Here is a 22,278-nt window from a genome sequence, read left to right on the forward strand (position 1 = left end):
TTTTTTTCTTGAGACACTAAATTAAGGGCACACAATAATGCGTGACGTAAATCCTTAAATTTTTTGGAGAGATGACACTATTTTAAGGGCACGCCCTTTTGCGTATCATTAATCAGTGCGTGTCGTAAAAAGCGCGTCATTAAAGGTCTGTTTTCTAGTAGTGGTTGCAACTGAACCAATCAAGGGCATAGGTTTTTTTTTACTTACGTTTACTTCTGGGAAATGTTTGTGTTTGAACAATGTTTTATATGTTCTAGGGATTCGTAAGAATATCATGTCTGAAATTGTATAAAATAATTGTGGTTACAAACAAGTGTTTGAAAGTGACAAGTATATATTGTCAAGACATGGTTCTTTTATAGGATTTGGCTATGTATGTAATGGAATGATTAGGCTTAATATTAATTATCCTTCTACTGATAATTCTGTTTGCATGGCTTCTACTAGTACTAGCTAATTTTAAAAAATATGAATTATGGCATGCTAGATTAGGACACATTCGTTATAAGAGATTAAAAGACATGTCTAAAATGAGTTTAATTCCTGCTTTTGATATAAAAAATAATGAAAAATGTAAAACATGCATGCTAACTAAAATCACTAGACAACCTTTCAAAGATGTTGTTAGGAAAAGCAAGGTGTTGGATCTTATACATAGTGATTTATGTGATTTCCATGCAACACCTTCCCTTGGAAACAAAAAGTATGTTGTTACTTTTATTGATGATGCATCTAGATATTGGTATGTCTATTTGCTACATTCTAAGGATGAAGCACTTGATAAATTTAAAATTTATAAACAACAAGTTAAGCTTCATAAAAATGAATTAATAAAAGTATCGTGTACTGATAGAGGTGATGAGTATTATGATCCGGTTTATTTTGAATCAACTGGAATAATACATCAAACCACAGCTCCTTATACACCACAACAAAATGGTGTAGCTGAAAGGAAGAATAGGACTTTGAAAGAAATGGTTAATTCCATGTTGTCATATTCTGGTTTAAGTGAAGGGTTTTGGGGTGAGGCAATGTTAACTGCATGTTACATCTTGTACAGAACTCCAAATAAAAGGAGTAAGAATACTCCTTATGAACTTTGGTGTAAAAAGGTGCCAAATTTGAGTTATATCAAAGTTTGGGGCTGTAGAGCAGTTGTAAGGCTCACTGAACCCAAAAGGAAAACATTGGGTGAGAGATGTGTAGATTGTATCTTTATTGGATATGCTGAGCATTCCAAAGCTTATAGATTCTATGTTTTAGAATCTAATGACTCTGTGTCTGTGAACACTGTTATAGAGTCAAGAGATGCTATCTTTGATGAAGAAAGATTTACATCTATACCTAGACGAAGGGACATGATTCAACAATCTTTCAGCAAGAACACAACTCAAGCTGGAGATGATTCTGGTGGTACAAGTTCTGTGCCTGAACTTAGAAAGAGTACTAGAGCTAGAAAAGCTAAATCTTTTGGATCTGATTTTCAACTATATTTTGGTGAAGGAACAAGGAATGAGACTATTTCTCAACATCAATATTGTTTTAATATTGAAGAGGATCCAAAGACTTTCAGTGAAGCTATGGCTTCTAGGGATGTTCATTTCTGGAAAGAGGCAATTCATGATGAGATTGATTCTATCATGCATAACAATACTTGGGTATTGGCTGATTTACCTCCTGGTTGCAAGGAATTAGGATGTAAATGGATCCTCAAAATAAAAATGAAGGTGGATGGCATAATTGATAAGTATAAAGCCAGATTGGTTATCCAAGGCTTTAGACAAAAGGAAGGCATTGATTTCTTTGATACTTATGCTCCTGTTGCCAGAATTTCTACTATTAGATTATTATTAGCTCTTGCAGCTATACATAATCTTGTGATTCACCAAATGGATGTGAAAACTGCATTCTTGAATGGTGACTTGGATGAGGAAATATACATGAAACAACCTGAAGGGTTTATGATGCCTGGAAATGAACACAAAGTGTGCAAGTTGAAGAAATCATTATATGGTTTAAAAAAAGCACCAAAACAATGGCATCAAAAGTTTGATGATGTTGTCTTGTCTAATGGTTTTGCATTAAACCAAGCAGACAAGTGTGTATATAACAAATTTGATACTTCTGGTAAAGGAGTCATGATTTGCTTATATGTAGATGATATGTTGATTTTTGGTACTGATTTAGAAGAAGTTGATAAAACCAAGAAATTCTTATCATCTAGTTTTGATATGAAAGACATGGGGGAGGCTGAGGTAATTCTTGGTATAAGAATTAGAAAAGGAAACAATGGGATTTCAATTTCTCAATCTCATTATATTGAGAAGATATTGAAAAAGTTTAACTTTGAGAATTGTTCTCCAGTTAGCACTCCTATAGATCCTAGTCTTAAGCTTCTACCTAATAAAGGATCTTCAGTGTCTCAACTTGAATACTCAAGGGCTATTGGTTGTCTAATGCATGCCATGATTAGTACAAGACCTGATATAGCATATGCTATGGGAAGGCTTAGTAGATTTACTAGTAATCCTAGTTCACATCATTGGCAAGCTGTGAGTAGAGTATTCAAGTACTTAAAAGGGACCATGAATTATGGTTTAACTTATAGTGGATATCCTTCTATTTTGGAAGGTTATTCAGATGCCAGCTGGATTAACAACTTACAGGATCACTCCTCTACTAGTGGTTGGGTGTTTCTTCTTGGATGAGGTGCCATTTCTTGGGCATGTAAGAAACAAACTTGTATTACTAACTCAACCATGGAGTCTGAGTTTGTTGCTTTGTCTGCTGCTGGTAAAGAAGCTGAGTGGCTAAGGAATTTAATTTATGAAATTCAATTGTGGCCCAAACCGATATCTACCATTTCTATCAGATGTGATAGTGCTGCAACCTTGGCTAAGGCTTATAGTCAAGTGTACAATGGAAAGTCTAGACATTTAGGTGTTAGACATAGCATGATTCGTGAGCTCATCATGACTGGTGTGATATCTGTGGAGTTTGTAAGAACTCAGTTGAATTTAGCCGATCATCTAACCAAAGGGTTAGCAAGAGATCTTGTGCACAAGGCGGCTGTAGGGATGGTATTAAATTCCACTTAAAATCTTTTATATTGAGATACCCAATTCCCATCTAATGTGATATTAGATGTTGAATTCAATGTGGAAAGATTGATATTTGAAGATTGGAACACATTACTATCATCATCCCCAGGTATGTGTTCAGTATTGCAAGTAAAGGAGGTTGAATTTATATTCTTAATAGTTCTTTCGAAAAATTACATTTGCAGGTGCAAGAATAAAAGGACTACCTATATAAGCATGAAGTTTAGCTGCTTCAAGAAGTTAGGACTTGGCTTTGATATGCTTACTAAAGGATGGGACACAATCTAGTAAAATATAGTGTCAAGTTAGAACTTATGAGAATGTAAATTGTTGTGTGTATTATCTTCATGTATTCACTATGGATAGAAAAGGTTCAATCCTTAGTGACACCCTGATATTCGAATATTTGGATTGTGTAATATACTAAGATGAAATTCAATCGTCACGACATTTCATTTATGCATCAGTTTGTTGGTGTTATGTTTCATTTTAAGTTAATCAAGATTACACTTAAATGGGGGAGGTTTGTTGGTGATTTGTTATCATCAATATTTTTTAAGTGTAATGGGATTACTTTGTTGACCAAAAGTGATCTTGATAAATATAAAACAAGTAAGGAAGGTATGGAGTACACACTTGTTTAAGTTTGATTAAGTTTCAAAGTACACTATCATTTAGGGGCGAAGCCCCTAAACAAACGAGGGTCCGGGGGCAGCGCCCCTGGTAGCGGGGTCCAAGGGGCGACAGCCCCTGGCTGGGGTCCAAACTTCCGTTTTTATGTCAGTTTTTATAGTTTTATGACAGTTTGAAACTGTCATGTCACAGTTTTCAGACAAAGATCATAAAGTCGGTTTTGGTCTCATTTCTGGTATATACGAAACTATCATCAAAACATTCTAAGTTCTTGTCTCTCTGAGTCTTATCCGATTAAAGAATATTGAGAGTACCACCCAAATGCTTTAATCTGAAAGTGTTTTATACAATTCTCAGAATTCCAAGCCTTACTATACCCCATTTCTATAACAAACCCTAAGGCATTTTCGAAAATAAGGCAAGGAGGGTAGGGTTTCAAGAAACCCTAGCAGAAGTCGAAATTTACAATAGCAAGGGTTTATTTTTGATAAACCCTAATCAATACCAATTCATCTCATGCACTAGTCAATAGAAAACAATGGCTCTAATACCACTAATTGGTTTTATAGGTTATCAAAACTTGTAAAGCAGAAAAATCTTAACACTTAAGTTCACATGTAACCTATAAAGGAACTATGTTTTCTCTAATTGATAGCAACATACTATGAACTTCAAGAACCCTAAAGGGACTCTATGAAAATCGAAATTCATGAATCATGCTTTACATACCTTTAGATTTCTTATAGCAAATAAATCTTTGATCCTTTCCTTTGCTTGTTCAGAAAGCTAGCACCAAAATTATAGTTGCCTCTAATGGCTCACACCTATAAACCCTAGAAACTAGAAGACAAGAGGAGAGAAGAGAGGGGATAGAAAATTCTTCCTATGTTCCTTCAAAAGGTATGAATGAAATTTGCAAGCTAAGGGGCACTTTCTATAGTTAGGGGATGTCTAGGATAAACCTTGATTTGAATTTAATATAATATTATTTTTATCCAATTCAAATCCTTATCCCTATAAGCTATTAGAAACATTCTAGAAACCCTATGTAGGGTTCTCAAAACTGTCTATCATATGGAAGGTTCTGGAGTACTTCTCTTGTTAAACTTTTAAACAATTACAACTTAGCCCTTGCACTTTCAATTAATCCCAAAATTAATTTCAATTGATTTCTAATTAATTCTAAATTAATTCTTATTGATTTCATATTAATTTATTAATCACATAATAAATTAACAAATCAATTATTTTCTATTTCTAGTTAATATATTAATCATATAATATACTAACAAATCATATAATTTCTAATTAATTTATTAATCATATAATAAACTAACAAATTATCTCCTCTCTCTACAAGTGTCATTCTAACCACTTTCTAATTTATGAGGGCAACCCAAAAAGGACTTTGCTTATAATTACAAGTATATACCAATTCAGTAATGAGCTTAGACACATTAATCCAACAAATAAATGTTCTTTTATGAATATACGTTCATAGATGAACATATGTTCATGTTCATATATAAACATCATGATGGTAGTGTCTTCTTTGTCCTTCACTCATGCCAATCATCCTCTTATTGGTAATTTCCTGAATCATAGAGCATATTCATCGTATTGGAGCATATGTTCATTTATGAACATACATTCGTATATGAACATAGGCTTAGGTTATTCTATTCAAAGTAATTATTGTGTTATTGTATGCATAAATGTGAGCCAATCATTTTACTTATTTTATGAAAGTGATTAATACATATTATTTAATTAAATATAATTGAAAAATATCATCTAATTTAACTAGAAGGGTATTTTAGTCAGTTAACATAGATTTAATAAAGGAAATTTGCATATTTTAAGGGATCAAAGATTCTATTAATTTTAAAAATCCGATCTTACAAATTATAAGGTTTTTAGTTCGGACATTCTGACAGAATATGTTTGAGTATGTTCAAAAATAACAAAATTTCTTGTAGAATAACAAAATTCTCGAACCATCAATTGAAGAATTATCACAAAAATTACATTAATTCTTATAGAATACATGTAACAATTGCTAAGAATTACATTTATTTTTAAAGAATAAAACTAATAAAAATTTCAAATCTGGAAAAAAAAACATCAAAATCTAACAAAAACACTAATACATTCTAAATGAATAATGTTGCTAAGAGGCGTCGTTCAAATTTCGTGGTCCGTTCTTCAAGCATAAGCTTCTGTAGAAAAATACAATGAATAAATTAGTGAGAAAATATCGATACTCCATTCCAACATAATTGGAATTCGTGATTCTATTCTGATAGAATTAGAATTCATTTACCAATAATTATATTAATTCGGGGGATTCTAACAGAATATGTTCATGATTACCATAAAAAACATTCTTTTCTGATAGAATGTTATAAACGAAGAAATACCATTCAGTTGAAGCATTTTAGCGAGCACTTGGTGTGCATGAAAACAACTTTCAATTCAGTTGAAGCATTCATCTGTCAAATAAGCAACCAAAACAACCGTGATTTGTGTTCAACCAATCAAACCCAAAAAACTCATCTAAACCTATCGATTAAACTTCATTAATTTACAGTAAATCAATCACACCAGACAACCAATTCACATTAGGTATTCTGATACAATATTGAACATGAATCACAAAGTAGTCTTGGAAAAAATATAGTTCTTACAATAGAGAGAACGATAAAAACACCTAATTTAACTATACTAACAATCAGTTTGGGTTGAAGTATAGCCCTAATTAATCAGAATGTGATAAAATTTAAAGCAACTAAGAATGATACCTTTGTGAAGACTTCTGGTGGGTTCTTCATTAGTCAAAAAAGAGGCATCGTCAATATTTATGGGACAACGTCGTTCGTGACATCAATCCACTAGAAGAGCGAAGGAGATGAGATAGAGAAATATCAGATGCTCTTACTCGAGGATTTCTGATCGCTCATGACCACGCAGCTGCGAACCAAGTCCATTCGTTAGCCCCGACGGTCGTCCCGATTGCTCCCAGCATCACCGGGGAAGGAAGAAGCATCGGTGACCGCAAACTCATCGATCCTTGTAGTCACAGGCGACGACATCGTGCAAGATTCAGCTCCAGGCTTCCAGCTTCGTTGGCAGTAGCGTCGCAAAAGAATGCTCGGCTATTCAGGGCATCATCGGCAGCAGCTGAGGCGGTCAATCTTGGCTGGGAGGCGGCGGTTGAAGAGGTTGCGGCTGGAGCATCCAATCCAGGGTTCGGGTTAATGTATGCGACAAGGGGTGAGGGAAAGATGGTGACGGGTTTATTTTTGGAAGTTATGAACCAAATGACTAAATTAACCTTATTTATTTATTTAATTATTTAATTTTTTATTTAATTTTGATTGGCCCACAATTATGCATACAATAACACAATACTTACTTTAAACACTTGAACCTATCTCTATGAACATATGTTCATATATGAACATAAGTTCATCTGAATTTATATAGTATTCTGTTACAAGTTTGCATCGCACCATCGAATTCGATTTCGCATCTATATTCATCAATTGCGATAAAATAGATCATTGTTTTTTGCAATTATTGATGAAATACATCAATGTTCATAGCTTCCTTTTTGCTTCTTTCTTCTATGAAAAAATAAACAACAAATAAGATTCTACATTTTAGCAATATATATGGTGGATGTGTTCTAAAAAATGAACAAACTAACATTACTTACAATTCTAGTCAACTACCTGATTAAAATAAAAATTGCTAATAATTGAATTCTAATCAAATAAGAGCCAATAATAGCAAATGAATATCAAGGATATATCAATGATCCTTCCATATCATTATTTACTAACAGATTGATATACTTTGAAGCTACATTAGAGCTAGAAAAAGTTCAAGCCTACTGATAATAGTCAAAATTAACATAAATTCCCCAATACATCAGACAAAAAACTCTATAGAAGGATTTGGAAGGTATATTTATTAGATCAATGATTACAAATAAAAAGGAATATAACAATTAGTCTCTAGCACAAGAGCTGTAATATTTCACTTTAATTCAGTGTATTCTTAACCTTTGAATGATGGAAAGATTAAAGAGAAAACGAGAATCCACAAAAACTAGGAAACAAACTAACCAATCATCATCATCTATGCTTCTATGCTCCCATTGATACCATCTGATAGCTTGTACTTCAAAGGAAATCATTGCCACTTTTAGATTCTCTTCATTTTTCGGCAGGTTGAGAAGGAAGTATCGTTTGGTCCTCGTAATCCAGGCATCGGGCTGGAACCATTGAAAACATGAATGTCTAGCTTACGACTTCACAAAGTTGATTTGAATCTCTTTCTACTTAATTATATCTTATTATTGAATTCTCGTTGATGTGAATCGTACCTTCTTCATCTGCAATAATTGGAGTATTGGATTTTCGAGTGGAATTTTCAATACGCGTCACCAATTGCACAATCTGTTTCACCATTTTCTGAAGAATCATCTTTCAAGGTTCTGATTACTGTGTATAACGACTATAAGCTTCCTTTCAAATTCATCCAATCTAACATTTGATGTTGATGGCCGGTGGCATTTGGTGGTGTGATGTGGAAGATGAAAGGCATTCGATTCAAAGGCTTTTTTTTTGTTTGAGAATGAGATTTGGCCTCCGATGCAATTAGAAACGAAAGTATACCTCGTTGTCTTGCTCAAACTTGTTGCTTCTTTGTTACTAGGATGTCCTTCTCAAATATGTTCATCACCTTCATCTGTTTCCACGATGAACCACATGACCAATTTGGATCATTTATAGACATTTTCTCTTCATCCTCAACTGCATGGAATCAAGTGTTTCATGTGAAAATAGAGAGGTGAGATTCAGATTTGGGGAAGATAGAGAGGCGAGAGGCAGATTAGGAATGGTTAGATGAATTAGATCGAAACATAATGGATAAAACCATGTTATAATAATGGTTATGTGGTTAGACAATATTTTTTGGTTATATTTTGAACCATCCTGTCTATCTCTCTCTCTCCATATATATATATATATATATATATATATATATATATATATATATATATATATATATGTGTGTGTGTGTGTGTGTGTGTGTGTATGTGTGTGTGTGAGAGAGAGGGAGAGAGAGACATTCTTGTAACAATAAGAATGAAATTGAACCATTTTTCTGTTATGTTGCAATCGATGAATGAAGAATAGAAAAGAAAAAAACATAACACTTTTTTTCTTTTCATTAATCAAACTACGGGTGTGTGCGGTGCGGGTTGGTGCAGTTTAGAGTCAAAACCGCAAACCGCACGGCATATGCGGTTTGAAAATTTTTGAAACTACAAACCGCACCATAGATGTTCAAAATCACATTAGGCGGTGTGGTTTGATGCGGGCGTTTAATGCAGTTTGGTTGTGGTTTATGTGGTTTGATCAGTTGTTCAATGTTAAATCTATCATAAAACCAATAACTGACCCGTTTAAAAAATTGATTGCTTTTGTTTTATAAAAACAAACACAATTTTCAACTTACATCGTCTTTAATAAATTGTGATTCACGTTACAATAATTTTGTAAGTATCATTGTTATTGCTTTATATTGACGTTATAGTTGTTATATTCTTGTAAACTGTGAGATCTTGATCTAATAGTGATTTAATATTACATTATAGATATTTGGTTATAATTGTACGAAATGTATTTATATACGTGGTTTCTAAATCATAATTTGAAATTATAACAACAATAACATAAAGAAAAAAAGTACGTGTGTATGTATATATATATATATATATATATATATATATATATATATATATATATATATATATATATATATATATATATAGAGAGAGAGAGAGAGAGAGAGAGAGAGAAGGGTTATTTGGAAAACAAAAAACCCTAAAAATCATAAAAATGCATAAAAAATACTTAGAGATCATAAAACTTTTTTTTGAATTTTTTTTATAAAAAATCACAGCTTTTTATAAAAAATCGCAGCTTTCTATAAAGAATTTTATTTTTTTTTTCAGCGAATTTTAAGAAAAACATGCGATTTTTTATAAAAAAAATATTCAAAAAAAAAGTTTTGTGATCTCTATGTATTTTTTTTATGCATTTTTTTTATTTTTAGGGTTTTTTTTCAGATTTTTTTGTTTTCCATAGAACCTATATATATATATATATATATATATATATATATATATATATATATATATATATATATATAAAACATGCGTTGCGGCGCGGTTTGAACTGTAGTTTTATAAATACAATCCACAAACCGCACCACAGTTCGGTTTGATAAAATGACGAACCGCAAACCGCACAACGAAATTTTAAACCGCATTATGCCGTGCGGTTTGGTGTGGTGCTGGCGGTTTATGCCGTTTTTTGCACACCCATAAATCAAGCCCAACTCCTCATTCTTTCTCTTTGATAAACCAAGAACATATCACTTTTTTCTCTTTCTCTTAATTGAACCCAACCCCCACCTTCCAATCGATGGTCCATAAACATGAAAGAGTCGCAGGTATAAGGAAGAAGGATATAAACGAGAGGAAGTATTGTTGCCGGAAAGAGGTGGACGTTAGGAAGAAGATTGTGGGCGTGAAACGACCGTAGATAATGATAGAAACGAGAGAAGGAATTAGATATAATTATGGAGATATAGTAATTACCTGATCAATTAGCAGTCAAAATACTTGTGAGTTTTAGTCATCAATTAGCAGTCAAAATAGCTGTGAATCTAGTCTAGATTCACCACTGCAAGAAATACAAATCCAGTATATATATGTTTAAGTTTTGAATTACATTCAACTTTGTTGACAAACATTTTGATTTTACTTGAAATGAGGGTAGAAATCAAGGTTTAAGTTTGGACATTAATTAAGAAAAGAATACTAGTCAATCATAATCATTTATAATTTAGTACGTATATTAATAATATATAATTAGCTTTGTACTTTTATATTAAAAGCAACACCAGGTTCAATGGTTCATTTTATATGCATAATGTTTCCAGAAAATGACCCTAAACATCGTTATCATTGCATTGATTCATTTCAACGCTATTTTGTGTTAGAAATTTTGTTTTGTGATTAGCGTCATAGTTTTGTAGACTTCTTTTTTGTATTTTCCGTTTTAGGATTAACTTTTGCTAAAGTGTCCGTCGGGAACAATATATATATATATATATATATATATATATATATATATATATATATATATATATATATATATATATATATATATATATTATAAAATTGTTAAACTAAATTTTTTTGCATTTTTGTTTTTTGCTTTTCCATATAGCGTGCGATTGTTTTTCCTGCGTCTCTCTTACTCTCTCACACACATATATACAAATTAATAGAATATTTAGATTGAGAGTAACCATGGTGGGAAACCCAAAACTTATAATATAACAAGTACACTTCATATAACACATGACTATATATGGAAAACACAGGGTGTCCCATATTTATTTTAATAAATAGTTTATGACATTTGTTTGTAAAGCTTCCCGACCAACGTCTTAGGATGAACTTAATTTACTGGACCCTGCAACAACCACAAAAGAAAATATAAAAAACACTTTTGATTTAATATATAGTTTGATAATATTCTAACTAATAATTAAATACTAATGTCCTCTTGATAATAAGAATCTGAAAAACTTTTGAACCAAAATTAAAAATTTCAACTTTTTTTATGATAATATTGTTGATGAGAGAAAGTGTATATTTGATTTCGATTATTACAAAAAAAAAGACACTTATATATGGTTATGGAACGATATATATGTTAAATTTTATGCTTATTAAACAGAAAAAAAAAAAAAAAAAAAAAGAAGAATGCTATGCATGTTGATATATCTAGTCGATCAGACGTAATATCTAGTTTGACACGGAAGAATTATATCTATATCTATTTTGAGACGGAAGGATAATGCTTAAAAAAGTGTATAAATTAGACATACTTGGTGCAGTCAGTGGAGGGGCTGAGCTTGTATGGAATGTTAACCCCACACTTTCCTGGAAGGCTGATGGCGTAGTTAGTTTTGATGCCGGGGTATGATGTATAAGCATTCTTCAGGCAAACACAGGCAGCCTTCCGGTTGGGCGTTGTTTGTGCAGCAGCATTCAGACTCTTAACACCACTGCAACATGGTACTGGCACTGCACCACCGTTCCTCAGGTAAGCCAGGCATGGCAACATCTTGGTCACCACCAGACCGCAGGTAATAGCGGCCTCTGCATAGGGTGCAGACACCACCATGCAAGCCACCACAGAACACAAGACCTTCATTAGCATCCCTGCCATTAATGTTGCGTACTGTACTTAACTCAAAAAAAGAAACTCTAATACGAGACGTGGTTATTTATGTCTATGGATTTGATGTAAGAAAATGTTATCGAGGATACTAATATATATAGGGTATTCTATGGATGTGGATGGATTCATAATTAAAGGGCGTAAAAGTAACCAAATCTTTTTTTTAAGTTTAGAGCTTATTTTTTATCGAAAAAAAAAACTAAAAATATCTAAATTTATAACTTAACATTGTGAATTTTAAATATATTTTTCGGATTCACCGTGTGAATTTAGATTCACATTGTGAATTTAACGAAAAAAAATAAATTTTTTTATCGAATTTGATATCACTGGAAAAAAGATAAAAAGTTATGAATTTCTGTATTTTTAGTTTTTTTTTTGATAAAAAATAAGTTCTAAAAGTTGAAAAAACGATTGGTTCTTTGATTCTTTGGTTAATTATGGTTCTCTATTGAACCTCACCTTATATATCTATATCTTCGATATATAAACGACGTGTTTTATATCACAACGAAAAATAAATGTCTTTGTGCAATTGATTCAAATGTTTGAGACTATGATCTCTGAAGATAATTTCAAGATATTTAAGTCTCATAGATTTTTATTTTTTGGAAAATTGCAAAGAAAGTATGGAAAAGGTTTTATCCTCTGTTGTATATCTTTATTCAGTGAAGATACAACCAGATAATATTTATTGGATATAGCCGTTATATCAATATACCATTGCACTTTGTAACATCGACATGTGAATATTGAGAATTGAATGCAATTATAAGGACAAATTAATAATGTGTTGTTGTAGACTAAAACTAATATTTAGATCACAGAAGAATATTTGTCGTAGCTTTTCGAAGACATGAAAGGAATCGTATGTATTCTGTATATTAATCAACAAGATGTATATAGTTTAAATACAAGAAGCGGAGAGAATATCTTCTCACTCTTAGGAACAGGCTTGGACTATATCTAGATTATATGACTTCTCCTATTTCACAAGTTTTACAAATGTTATTTACAAACAATGTTATCTAATGTTATTATCCCCCGACAAGCTCAAGGTCTGGACTGACTTGTAGCTTGGAACGAAGAAAATGAACACGATCTTTGGCTAGTGGTTTTGTGAATATGTATGCATATTAATCAACTGTGGAAACATAACAAACCTTCAAGTTTTCTGCCTCAACCTGTTCATGAATAAAATGAAAATCTAATGCAATATATTTTGAGCGTGTGCTGAACACTGGTTTTTTGCTCATGAAGATGGCTCCAACATTGTCGCATAGCAGTAATGGAGGATTATTGATTTGAGCATGCAAGTCCGTGATTAATTGTTTAATCCACATGAGTTAGGTTGTAGTGTATGCAGTGTACGCTAGTGAACGGTATCCAGCCTCTATGCTTGACACAGCAACAACTTTTTGTTTTCGAGAAATCCAATTGATAAGATTAGGCCCATGAAAAATTACAAATCTATATTGAGATCTACTATCATCTTTATCAGAATCCCATCCTACATCAGAGTAGGCATGTAATGCTTTTGAAGAGGTAGGTTTGAAGTGTAGACAATGATTTATTGTGCCCTTTAAGTATCGTAATTCTTTTTACAGTCTCCCAATGTTTGATGGTAGGAGAATGCATGAATTGGCAAACAACGATTTAACGAATAAGCGATGTCAGGTTTTGTGATAGTATCATATTGTAGGGAGCCAACGACTTTTCTATCTAACTTGGGATCTTCAAACGGGTCACCATCTTTGTGAAGACGATTGTATGGATCAGCAAGGGTGGACATAGGAGCTACCATGAACATGTTGCTTCGGTTAAAGAAATCTTGAATATAAGCTTTTTGAGATAGCGTAAGGCCTGTTGCATGGCGATGAACCTGAAGCTCAAAAAAAGAACTGCAAATCTCCAAGTTCTTTCAACGAGAATTTCTGATTTAAATCAGTGATAAACTTTCGAAGAAGACCATCATTTGTACCTATGACAATTAAGTCATCGACATACACAAGTACATATATTGTTGATTTTGAAAAAATATAAACAAATAGAGATGTGTCGGATAAGCTCTAAAGCTATGGTCAACTAAGTATTGTTTTAATTTAGTGAACCATGATCTTGGATCGTGTTTAAGGCCGTAAAGAGCCTTATGAAGACGAAACACATGATTGGGTTGTGTAGAATCTTTAAATCCTTTTGGTTGTTTCATATATACTTCTTCCGTGAAATCCACGTTGAGAAACGCATTATTAATGTCTAGCTGTATAATTCGCCAACCATAAGAAAGAGTAATAGAAAGAACCGAGTGCATGGCTATTGGTATGATAACAGGACTGACGGATTCAAAAAAAATCAACAACAACCTCTTGGTTGAATCATTATGCCACTAATCACACTTTATGTCTTTCAATGGAACTATGAGACCTCCGTTTGGCCCTGAAAATCCACTTACAACCTACACCATTAGTTTTAGTGGGACAAGAAACAATATACCATGTTTTGTTTTTCATGAGTGCATCATATTCAGCCTGCATTGCATTTTCCCAACAAGTGTGATTAATGGCTTGAGAGTAATTTTAAGGTTTAATATCTGGGTTTGAGGCTAGTTTGATGGAATTTTTTTTGGTTTAAGTGAGTTTGTACGAGCTCCAGTTATCATGGAGTGTTGATTGTTATCAGCTGGTTTGAAATAGGAAGGTACAAGAGAGTTGTGTCTAGCTCTAGAACTAGCTTTGGATTGTTGATAGTGTGGAGTTGACGGATGCAAAATAGGGGAAGTAATAGGAGAAGGCATATCTAAATTTGGAATAACAACATGTGAAGCATTTTGTGTGTCAAGATCTGAGCTAGTGATGGAGTTTGATGGAGGTAGATATGGAAAAATGTCTTCATTAAAGACTACATGGCGGGAGATATATATGCGTGGAGAGGGTTGATGAAAACAAATATAACCTTTGTGAGATGCATTGTACCCAAGAAAAATACATGGTTTGGATCTAAAATCAACTTTGTGAGCATTATAATGTCTTAGAAAAGGATAACATAGACAGCCAAAAGTTTTGAGAAAATCATAATCTGGGACTTTATGGTAAAGTTATTGATAAGGAGATTTGTAGTTTAGAAAATGAGTAATGGTTTGATTATGTAGGTAAGTGGCTATTTTAAAGGCATGTTCCAAAAATAAGTGAGGTAAAGATGATTGAGCTAAGAAGGTTAAACCTTTTTCCATTATGATGCGATTTATGCGTTCAACTGCACCATTTTGTTCTTGTGTATATGGACATGAAATACGATGGTAAATGATATTTGTTTTAACAAAAGAAGAGACATTTCTAAACTCTCCACCCCAGACAGTTTGTAAAGTTTTAATGTCATATGAGAACTGGGTTTTTATCATGGTGCGAAAATGAAGAAAGATTGAAAAAACTTGTGATTTGTGGGACAGGAAATATATCCAGACGAATTTAGTGCAATCATCAACAAATATAATGAAATATTGATTTCCATTGAAAGAAAATATAGGGGAAGGGCCCCAAACATCATAATATACTAATGCAAAAGGTGTACTAGAATTAACATGAGAATAAGAAAGATGAGATCTATGACTCTTCCCAAGTTGACAACTCTCACAAACATTTGGAAAATTATTCTTTGAAAAAGGAAGATTAAAACTAGAGACAAGTCTCCGTAAAATATGCTCATTAGGATGTGCAAGCCTTTTATGACATCCATGAAGAGATGTGCGAACACCAGTGAATGCCATATGGTTTGGTTTTATTTTGATTTGAGGCAGCCAGTAGAGACCTTCAGTTTTGTCCCCTCTAAGCATTGTTTGTCCCTGAAAATTCTTAACATTACAATGATTATGCCAAAATTCCATATACACATCATTGTCTTCTGTTAATTTTGATACACTAGAAGATTTTTTGTTAGATCAGGAACAACAAGCACATTTGGCAATTTTAAATTAAGAAAATAAGATGAACCAACATGAGAAATAAATAAATGGTTACCATTTCCAACTTGCAATTTTTCATCTCCCTTATATTCATCATCTATGTTGATCTTGGAGATGTCAAGTGATACATGATCCATAGCCCTTGTATCAAAATACCATGAGGGTTCAAAAAATGTAGTGGGACTCTTTTGTTGAGGAAAATGAGCTTGGCATTATTGGCTTTGAGGATTTGGACAACAGGAAAGGAATTCAATTTGATTTGATCTTTGCCAACAATCGATGACTTCGTGTCCCCGTTTGCTACAGAGTTGACAGGTGGGGTGGCGTCTACGAGAGTCAGAATTGTGGTTCATCTGAGAGGAGTTGGTCCCTTGATTGTTGCTGAAATTTACTTGATGATTAGTGGAGGGATGGAAATGAGATCGGTTCACAGTGAGAGTAACTGCTGATGGTAGGGCAGAGGCTAGACGAGCATGCTCTTGCTCCATTCGTTCTTCTTCTTGAAGGAAGAAACCTACAAGATCATCAGTAGATAATGTTTCTGTCTTCATAATGAAGGTAGTGGTGAAAGCACTACAAGATGAATCAAGCATTGATAAAATATGGCCAATGAGATCTTCATCAGACACCAAAATAAGATTGTCTGCCAAAGTGTCTGCAATTAAGCGTTTTCATTGAATATATTCATGATGGACATGGACCCTTTTGGAAGGGTTTGGAGTTGAACCTTTAACTGCACTCTGGAGGCCCGAGTTTGGGCTTGAAAAGTCCTTTCAAGAGTTTGTCAGGCCTTTTGAGATGAGGTGGATAAGCTGACCAAAGCAAGGGCTCTATCAAATAAAGTGGACTTGATCCAGAGGAGTACAAATATGTCACACTTTTTCCAAGCGACATACTCTAGATTTGGGGTGGTGATGCCAAGAGTAGCTTCAATTGCCGGAGAGGTGGTCGTAACCGGAGAAGCTACAATTGATGGTATGTTGATCATGATAGATGATGGATTTGGGTCTAAGATAAACTCTTCAAGATCAAAGGTGTCAAGGGTGGAAACAATTGTTGTGCGCCATAAAGCATAATTATCCCGATATAACTTGATTGGGATAGACGGAATCTGAAAGTTGAGTGTAGGAGTAGTGGTGGTGGATAGGTTGAGAAGACTCGGGTGACCTGAGGCCATAGCAAAAAAAATTGTAAAAAAAACTTTGTGATAGAGTGAGGAGATGTTCAAGCTATGCTACCATGAAAGGAATCGTGTGTATTATGTATATTAATCAACAAGATGTACATAGTTTAAATACAAGAAGCTGGAGAGAATATCTCCTCACTCTTAAGAACAGACTTAGACCATATCTAGATTGTATGACTTCTTCTATTTCACACGCTTTATAAATTTTATTTACAAACAGTGTTATCTAATGTTATTACGAAGACATGCATCGAAAATTTTGAACTCCAAAAGTATATGTTATCATGTGCACAAAATCGAGGTGATGCATATATGTTACATTATTATTGTTGTTTTTTTATATTTAATCTATGAAGAAATCAATCAAATTAGTTAAAACATACATTTGGTCTAGCAATATAGTGTGATACTCTTTCTCTATAAGGTTGAATATGGTTTAAGTCCCGTCTAGGACATATACAGATTTAGGAGTAGTTTAGGAGTAAAATATTAGAGAACGATCACCGTTCTAAAAATGTTATCTTTGCAAGACTCTATGTTTGGAGTTTTGTGTCATGCACCAATTAAGAGAAATATAGAGAAACAATATAGAAATAAAAAGAGAAATAGAGTTATCATTTTTTACAATAAGAACAGATGTCATTAAAAAACTAACGAAGAAGCTAGAGTTAAAATTTGGAAATATATTCAGTTTTAGGATCATTATACCAACCTTCCCAACCTAAAGTTGCATCTTTCTTGACTCTAGTTTTAAGACAATGAAAACTAGTCATCTTGATTTGATCAACTAAAACCGCATAGCGGACTACTCATATATGATGTTAGGATGGGCCGGCCCATCCTCATAATCCAAAAAAAATTAGGGATTAAAATCACTTTCTTTCAGTGACACATCTCATCACACTGAATACGATTTTAACGATCATTCACATCCATTTTAGTAGGCAGGAAGGGCACGAAAGCTACCGTTTCTAGAATGTGAGGAAGCTGCCTTGCTGACTCTCCTAGTGGTTTGACAGCAAGGCAAAGGGCATTCGAGAAGCGACTAGTCGCTTCTACCAAATCTCTTGTAAGGTCAACCACTACATAAAGAGATCCATATACCAGTCATGAGGGACAACAAATCCTAGAGAGGCAGAAGCAGTAGCTTCTATTACGAAGTTGAGCCACTAGTGGAGTGGCCAAGGAGGCCTACTACACCGATACTGGATTTGTAACCGGTGAAATCCCCAAAATCAAAAATTAAGCGAACTATTGAAGAGTGTGATATATATCAGACAAGTATCGCTAGAAGCGACTAGTCGCTTCTTGAAAGCCTTTTCCCTGTTGTCAAACAATTAGGAGAGTCAACAACCTTGCTCACATTCAAGAAATGGTAGCTTCTATGCCCTTCCTGCCTACTAAAATAAATGTGAATAATCCTGACAGATCAGAAAATTCCATTCAGTCTGATAAGATATGTCACTGAAAGAAAGTGATTATCTTTCTTCTTTTTTTAGGATTCCGAGGATGGGTCGGCTCATCCTCACATCATTTATGAGGATTGTTAGTAATAAATCAGAGATGATGAATGCGGAATATCAAGAACAATCACGAATCAATCACCATAATATGCAAGTAATCTGTCAAAGGTTTTGTGTATATTGATTTTGATATGAACGTACAAAGAAAACCCTGACCAGGAAAAAGCTTACATCAAAAGCTAACCTAATGATTATTTATAGGGAACAAAAAATATTTACCAAAAATTTAAAACCAATGCCTTAGAAGAGCTCGATGAAGAACTTCTACTGTAAAGGCACCGTAGGGAATCACAAAACGATTAACCCTAAAAAGGCTTTCCTAAATAACTAAACATGCCAAATCAGTTTCAATATCTAAAATAGTCAACAATCTCCCCCTAGATGATGAAACTGATGAAGATCACGATTTTCGATCTTCTTGACATTTCTCCGCCTAAATTGTGAGACTCATCAGCACATGGGGTCTTCAAAGCGAGAGAAACAAATATTATCTTCCAAATACGAACTCCCCCTTGAATAATCATCTCCCCCTTGAATCTTCCACAAATACCATGGAGAGAATCCGGAAAAGAATCACCAACAATCTTCGCTATCTCATAGAGTAAGTCGTCTAACCTAATCTGTCATAAGGAGCCAGTTTGCCAAAATAGATCTTAGAAACCCGTCAGATTTGATGAAATAAATCCTTTTGAATATACCCAATTCTCAAAAATTAAAACCGGAAAAATAACAAAAATTAATTTTGTATTTTTCGATTTTTAAATTTAAACAAAAAGAATAGAATAAGAAGCAATTATTTAGAAGGGTTAAAAAAGAATAAGACCAAAGAAAAGGATTAGAAATGAAAATATTTTGGAAAGAAAGGGGTAAAAATGGTAAAAACCCAAAAATTTGTAAGAAATTAGGAATATGGCGTAGAAACTGTTAAGATCTGAAAGACTGGGGACTGATATTGAAAAAATGCCATCTTCTTCCACTGAATCGCAGATAAACTCATTTGTTTAACTTTTGAAAGTCAAAAGCAGATTACGATTCCAAAAATTTCGATTTCCGATTAAATTCCGAACGAACTCATCCGATCAAGAGTTCTCCGATTGCGAACTTTATAATGAGATTCCGAGTTCGTGACATTCAATTCCGATTCCAATTTCATGAACAGCTCCGATTTTTGCTTCTGAATGAATTCAATTTCTTCTGTGGAGATTGTTCGCATCGAAGAAAACAAGTTACAAGACCCAAAATTTCGATTTAAAACATCCGATTTCAGACAGTACGAACGTTGAAGTGAGTTACGAATCCGAGCCCACAACACCGAACGCCTCCGAGCGCTCGGAGTCTACTGTTCATCTGCGAACGCTCTGAACGATTCGGAGTTTGATGGTAAACATCGATCAATTGTCAATTGCGAGCCCTGGCAGTGGCAAGATCACTCCGAATGTTACAGTTTCCGAACCCAAGAGCTACGAATCTGAAGCAAAAATACTTCCGATTGCGAATTCAGATTTTGATTTCAACTTCCGAATCCGACAGTCGTCGTTCAAAAACGAGTCTACTCAAAGGAATTCTGATAATGTCCGAAATTAACCCTTAATGTTTTAATAAACTCGCAGTTTGTACCCAGAGTTCCGAAAGTGACTCATTTTTGTTTCTAATTGCGAATTTAATCCTTTATTTCTTTAAAATTCTGAACTAGCCCCTGTTAAAAGTACATATGCAGCTTGAATCCACTGTTCATTACAACATGTCAGAATTTTATCCCTTTTGCAGAAAATGTCATTTTTCACCCACTTTTTCAACTTTTCACTATTTTGTCATTTCCAGCAATTAAAAAATGATTCCTTCAACAAGATTTCATCCTTTTGACTCAAAATTCGTCAGCTTTCACCAGATTTTGTCCACTTTTTCGATTTTTTTAAGATAAAACATTTTTCAGACCTTTGGTACCCATTTAAGATTCAAGATTAAAGTTGGTTTCTTGCACACCCATTTATTTGAAGAGAATCGATCATCTTCTGAATATAATACCCGTTTTTTAGTTGGAAAACAACATTTTCAAAAATTTCATTAAACCAACCAAGTACTATTTTTTTCTTTTCTCCAACTTCTAACATCTTTATCTGAAGAATAATTGAATTTTCCTTGAACATTCTTGACTTCAGCTTTCTGAACCTTTTCACATGTGTTAGGTACTTGTACCTTAGGCATCCAAACGTTCTTTATTTTACTCTTGTTCCTGTTCTTCTTCTTTCTTTTCTTATTTCTAGGCTTCACAAATGAATTTCGGATCTGAACAACCTCTGCACCAATTTGAATCTGAAAATTTGAAGACTTTTGAACACAATCCTTAGGAGTTTGGTAATCTGAACATCTTGAATAATTAGCTTTCTGTAAGGAACCATTCCTTCAAAGACATCATCAGAACATAAAAAATCATATGTTCGGGTTCCAACTGAACAAAACTTCTTTTCTTTCACGATTTTAGAAGACTTGATTTGCGATTCACTATTTGAAATATTAGATTCGGAGTTAATGACTTTTGAATCACAAACCTTTGTATGAACATCTGACTCCCCCTCAACTAAAGCATCTGGAGTGACTTTTTCTTCAGAAACATGGAAATCATTATGAACTTCACCAAGAACATCAAGAACATCTTCCTTTTTCTTTTCAGCTCTTTTCATCTCCAAAATCTATTGTTTATTTTCTCGATCTAAATGTCTATGGATAATACGAAATTGTTCTACTATTCTCTCATCCTTTTTTAACTCACCCATATCAACACATGAGTGTTCATATATTTTCCGATCAACAAAAAGATTATATAAATCAGTAACATCCCTCAACATATATTCACCAATAATATGAAACATAGTCACATTGTTGACACCATAGATTGGTTTAGTAACCTTTAATCCAAGTTCTAAAATGGAGTCAAAGAATAAACGATCCATTGGATCTTCAACAAGAAGCTGAATTTGAAGAGAGAGAAAGTAGATCTGATAAGATTTCTAGAGAGAGAAAACGGATCTGAGATGGTTTCTAGAGAGAGAAAACAGATATGAACACAAACATGCGAATAAACATGAAATTCCTCTTCTATTTCTCTTCCAAAACACGAATCAATAACAAATTAAGTGAAAGAATGAGTAGAAAATACCATATTTGAGATGGGTTTTGCAACAAAACGAGATATTTCATTTTTTCTTTTTCAGAAAACTTACAAAACTTGAAGAACAAGGTGAGGTTCATGATAAAATATCTTCATAAATAAGATCGATTCTTGCAATAATCGCTGAGATCTACAAGAACCTGCTATGATACCACTTTTTAGTAATAAATCCGAGATGACGAATGCAGAATATCAAGAAATATGACGAATCAATCACCATAATATGCAAGTAATCTGTCAAAGGTTTTGTGTATATTGATTTTGATATGAACGTACAAAGAAAACCCTAATCAGGAAAAAGCTTACATCAAAAACTAACCTAATGATTATTTATAGGGAACATAAAATATTTACCAAAAATATAAAACCAATGCC

The 22,278-nt window shown here is 33.4% G+C and overlaps 1 pseudogene; it reads right to left on the reverse strand.

Moving 5' to 3' along the window:
* Positions 1–11,283: 11,283 nt before the first annotated feature.
* On the reverse strand, positions 11,284–12,055 carry LOC145139464 (non-specific lipid-transfer protein Lac s 1 pseudogene; annotated as a pseudogene).
* Positions 12,056–22,278: the final 10,223 nt, after the last annotated feature.

This window comes from Lactuca virosa, chromosome 9 (genome assembly GCF_052849685.1).
Source record: "Lactuca virosa cultivar CGN04683 chromosome 9, Lactuca_virosa_CGN04683_v6, whole genome shotgun sequence".
In the NCBI taxonomy this organism is placed as follows: domain Eukaryota; kingdom Viridiplantae; phylum Streptophyta; class Magnoliopsida; order Asterales; family Asteraceae; genus Lactuca; species Lactuca virosa.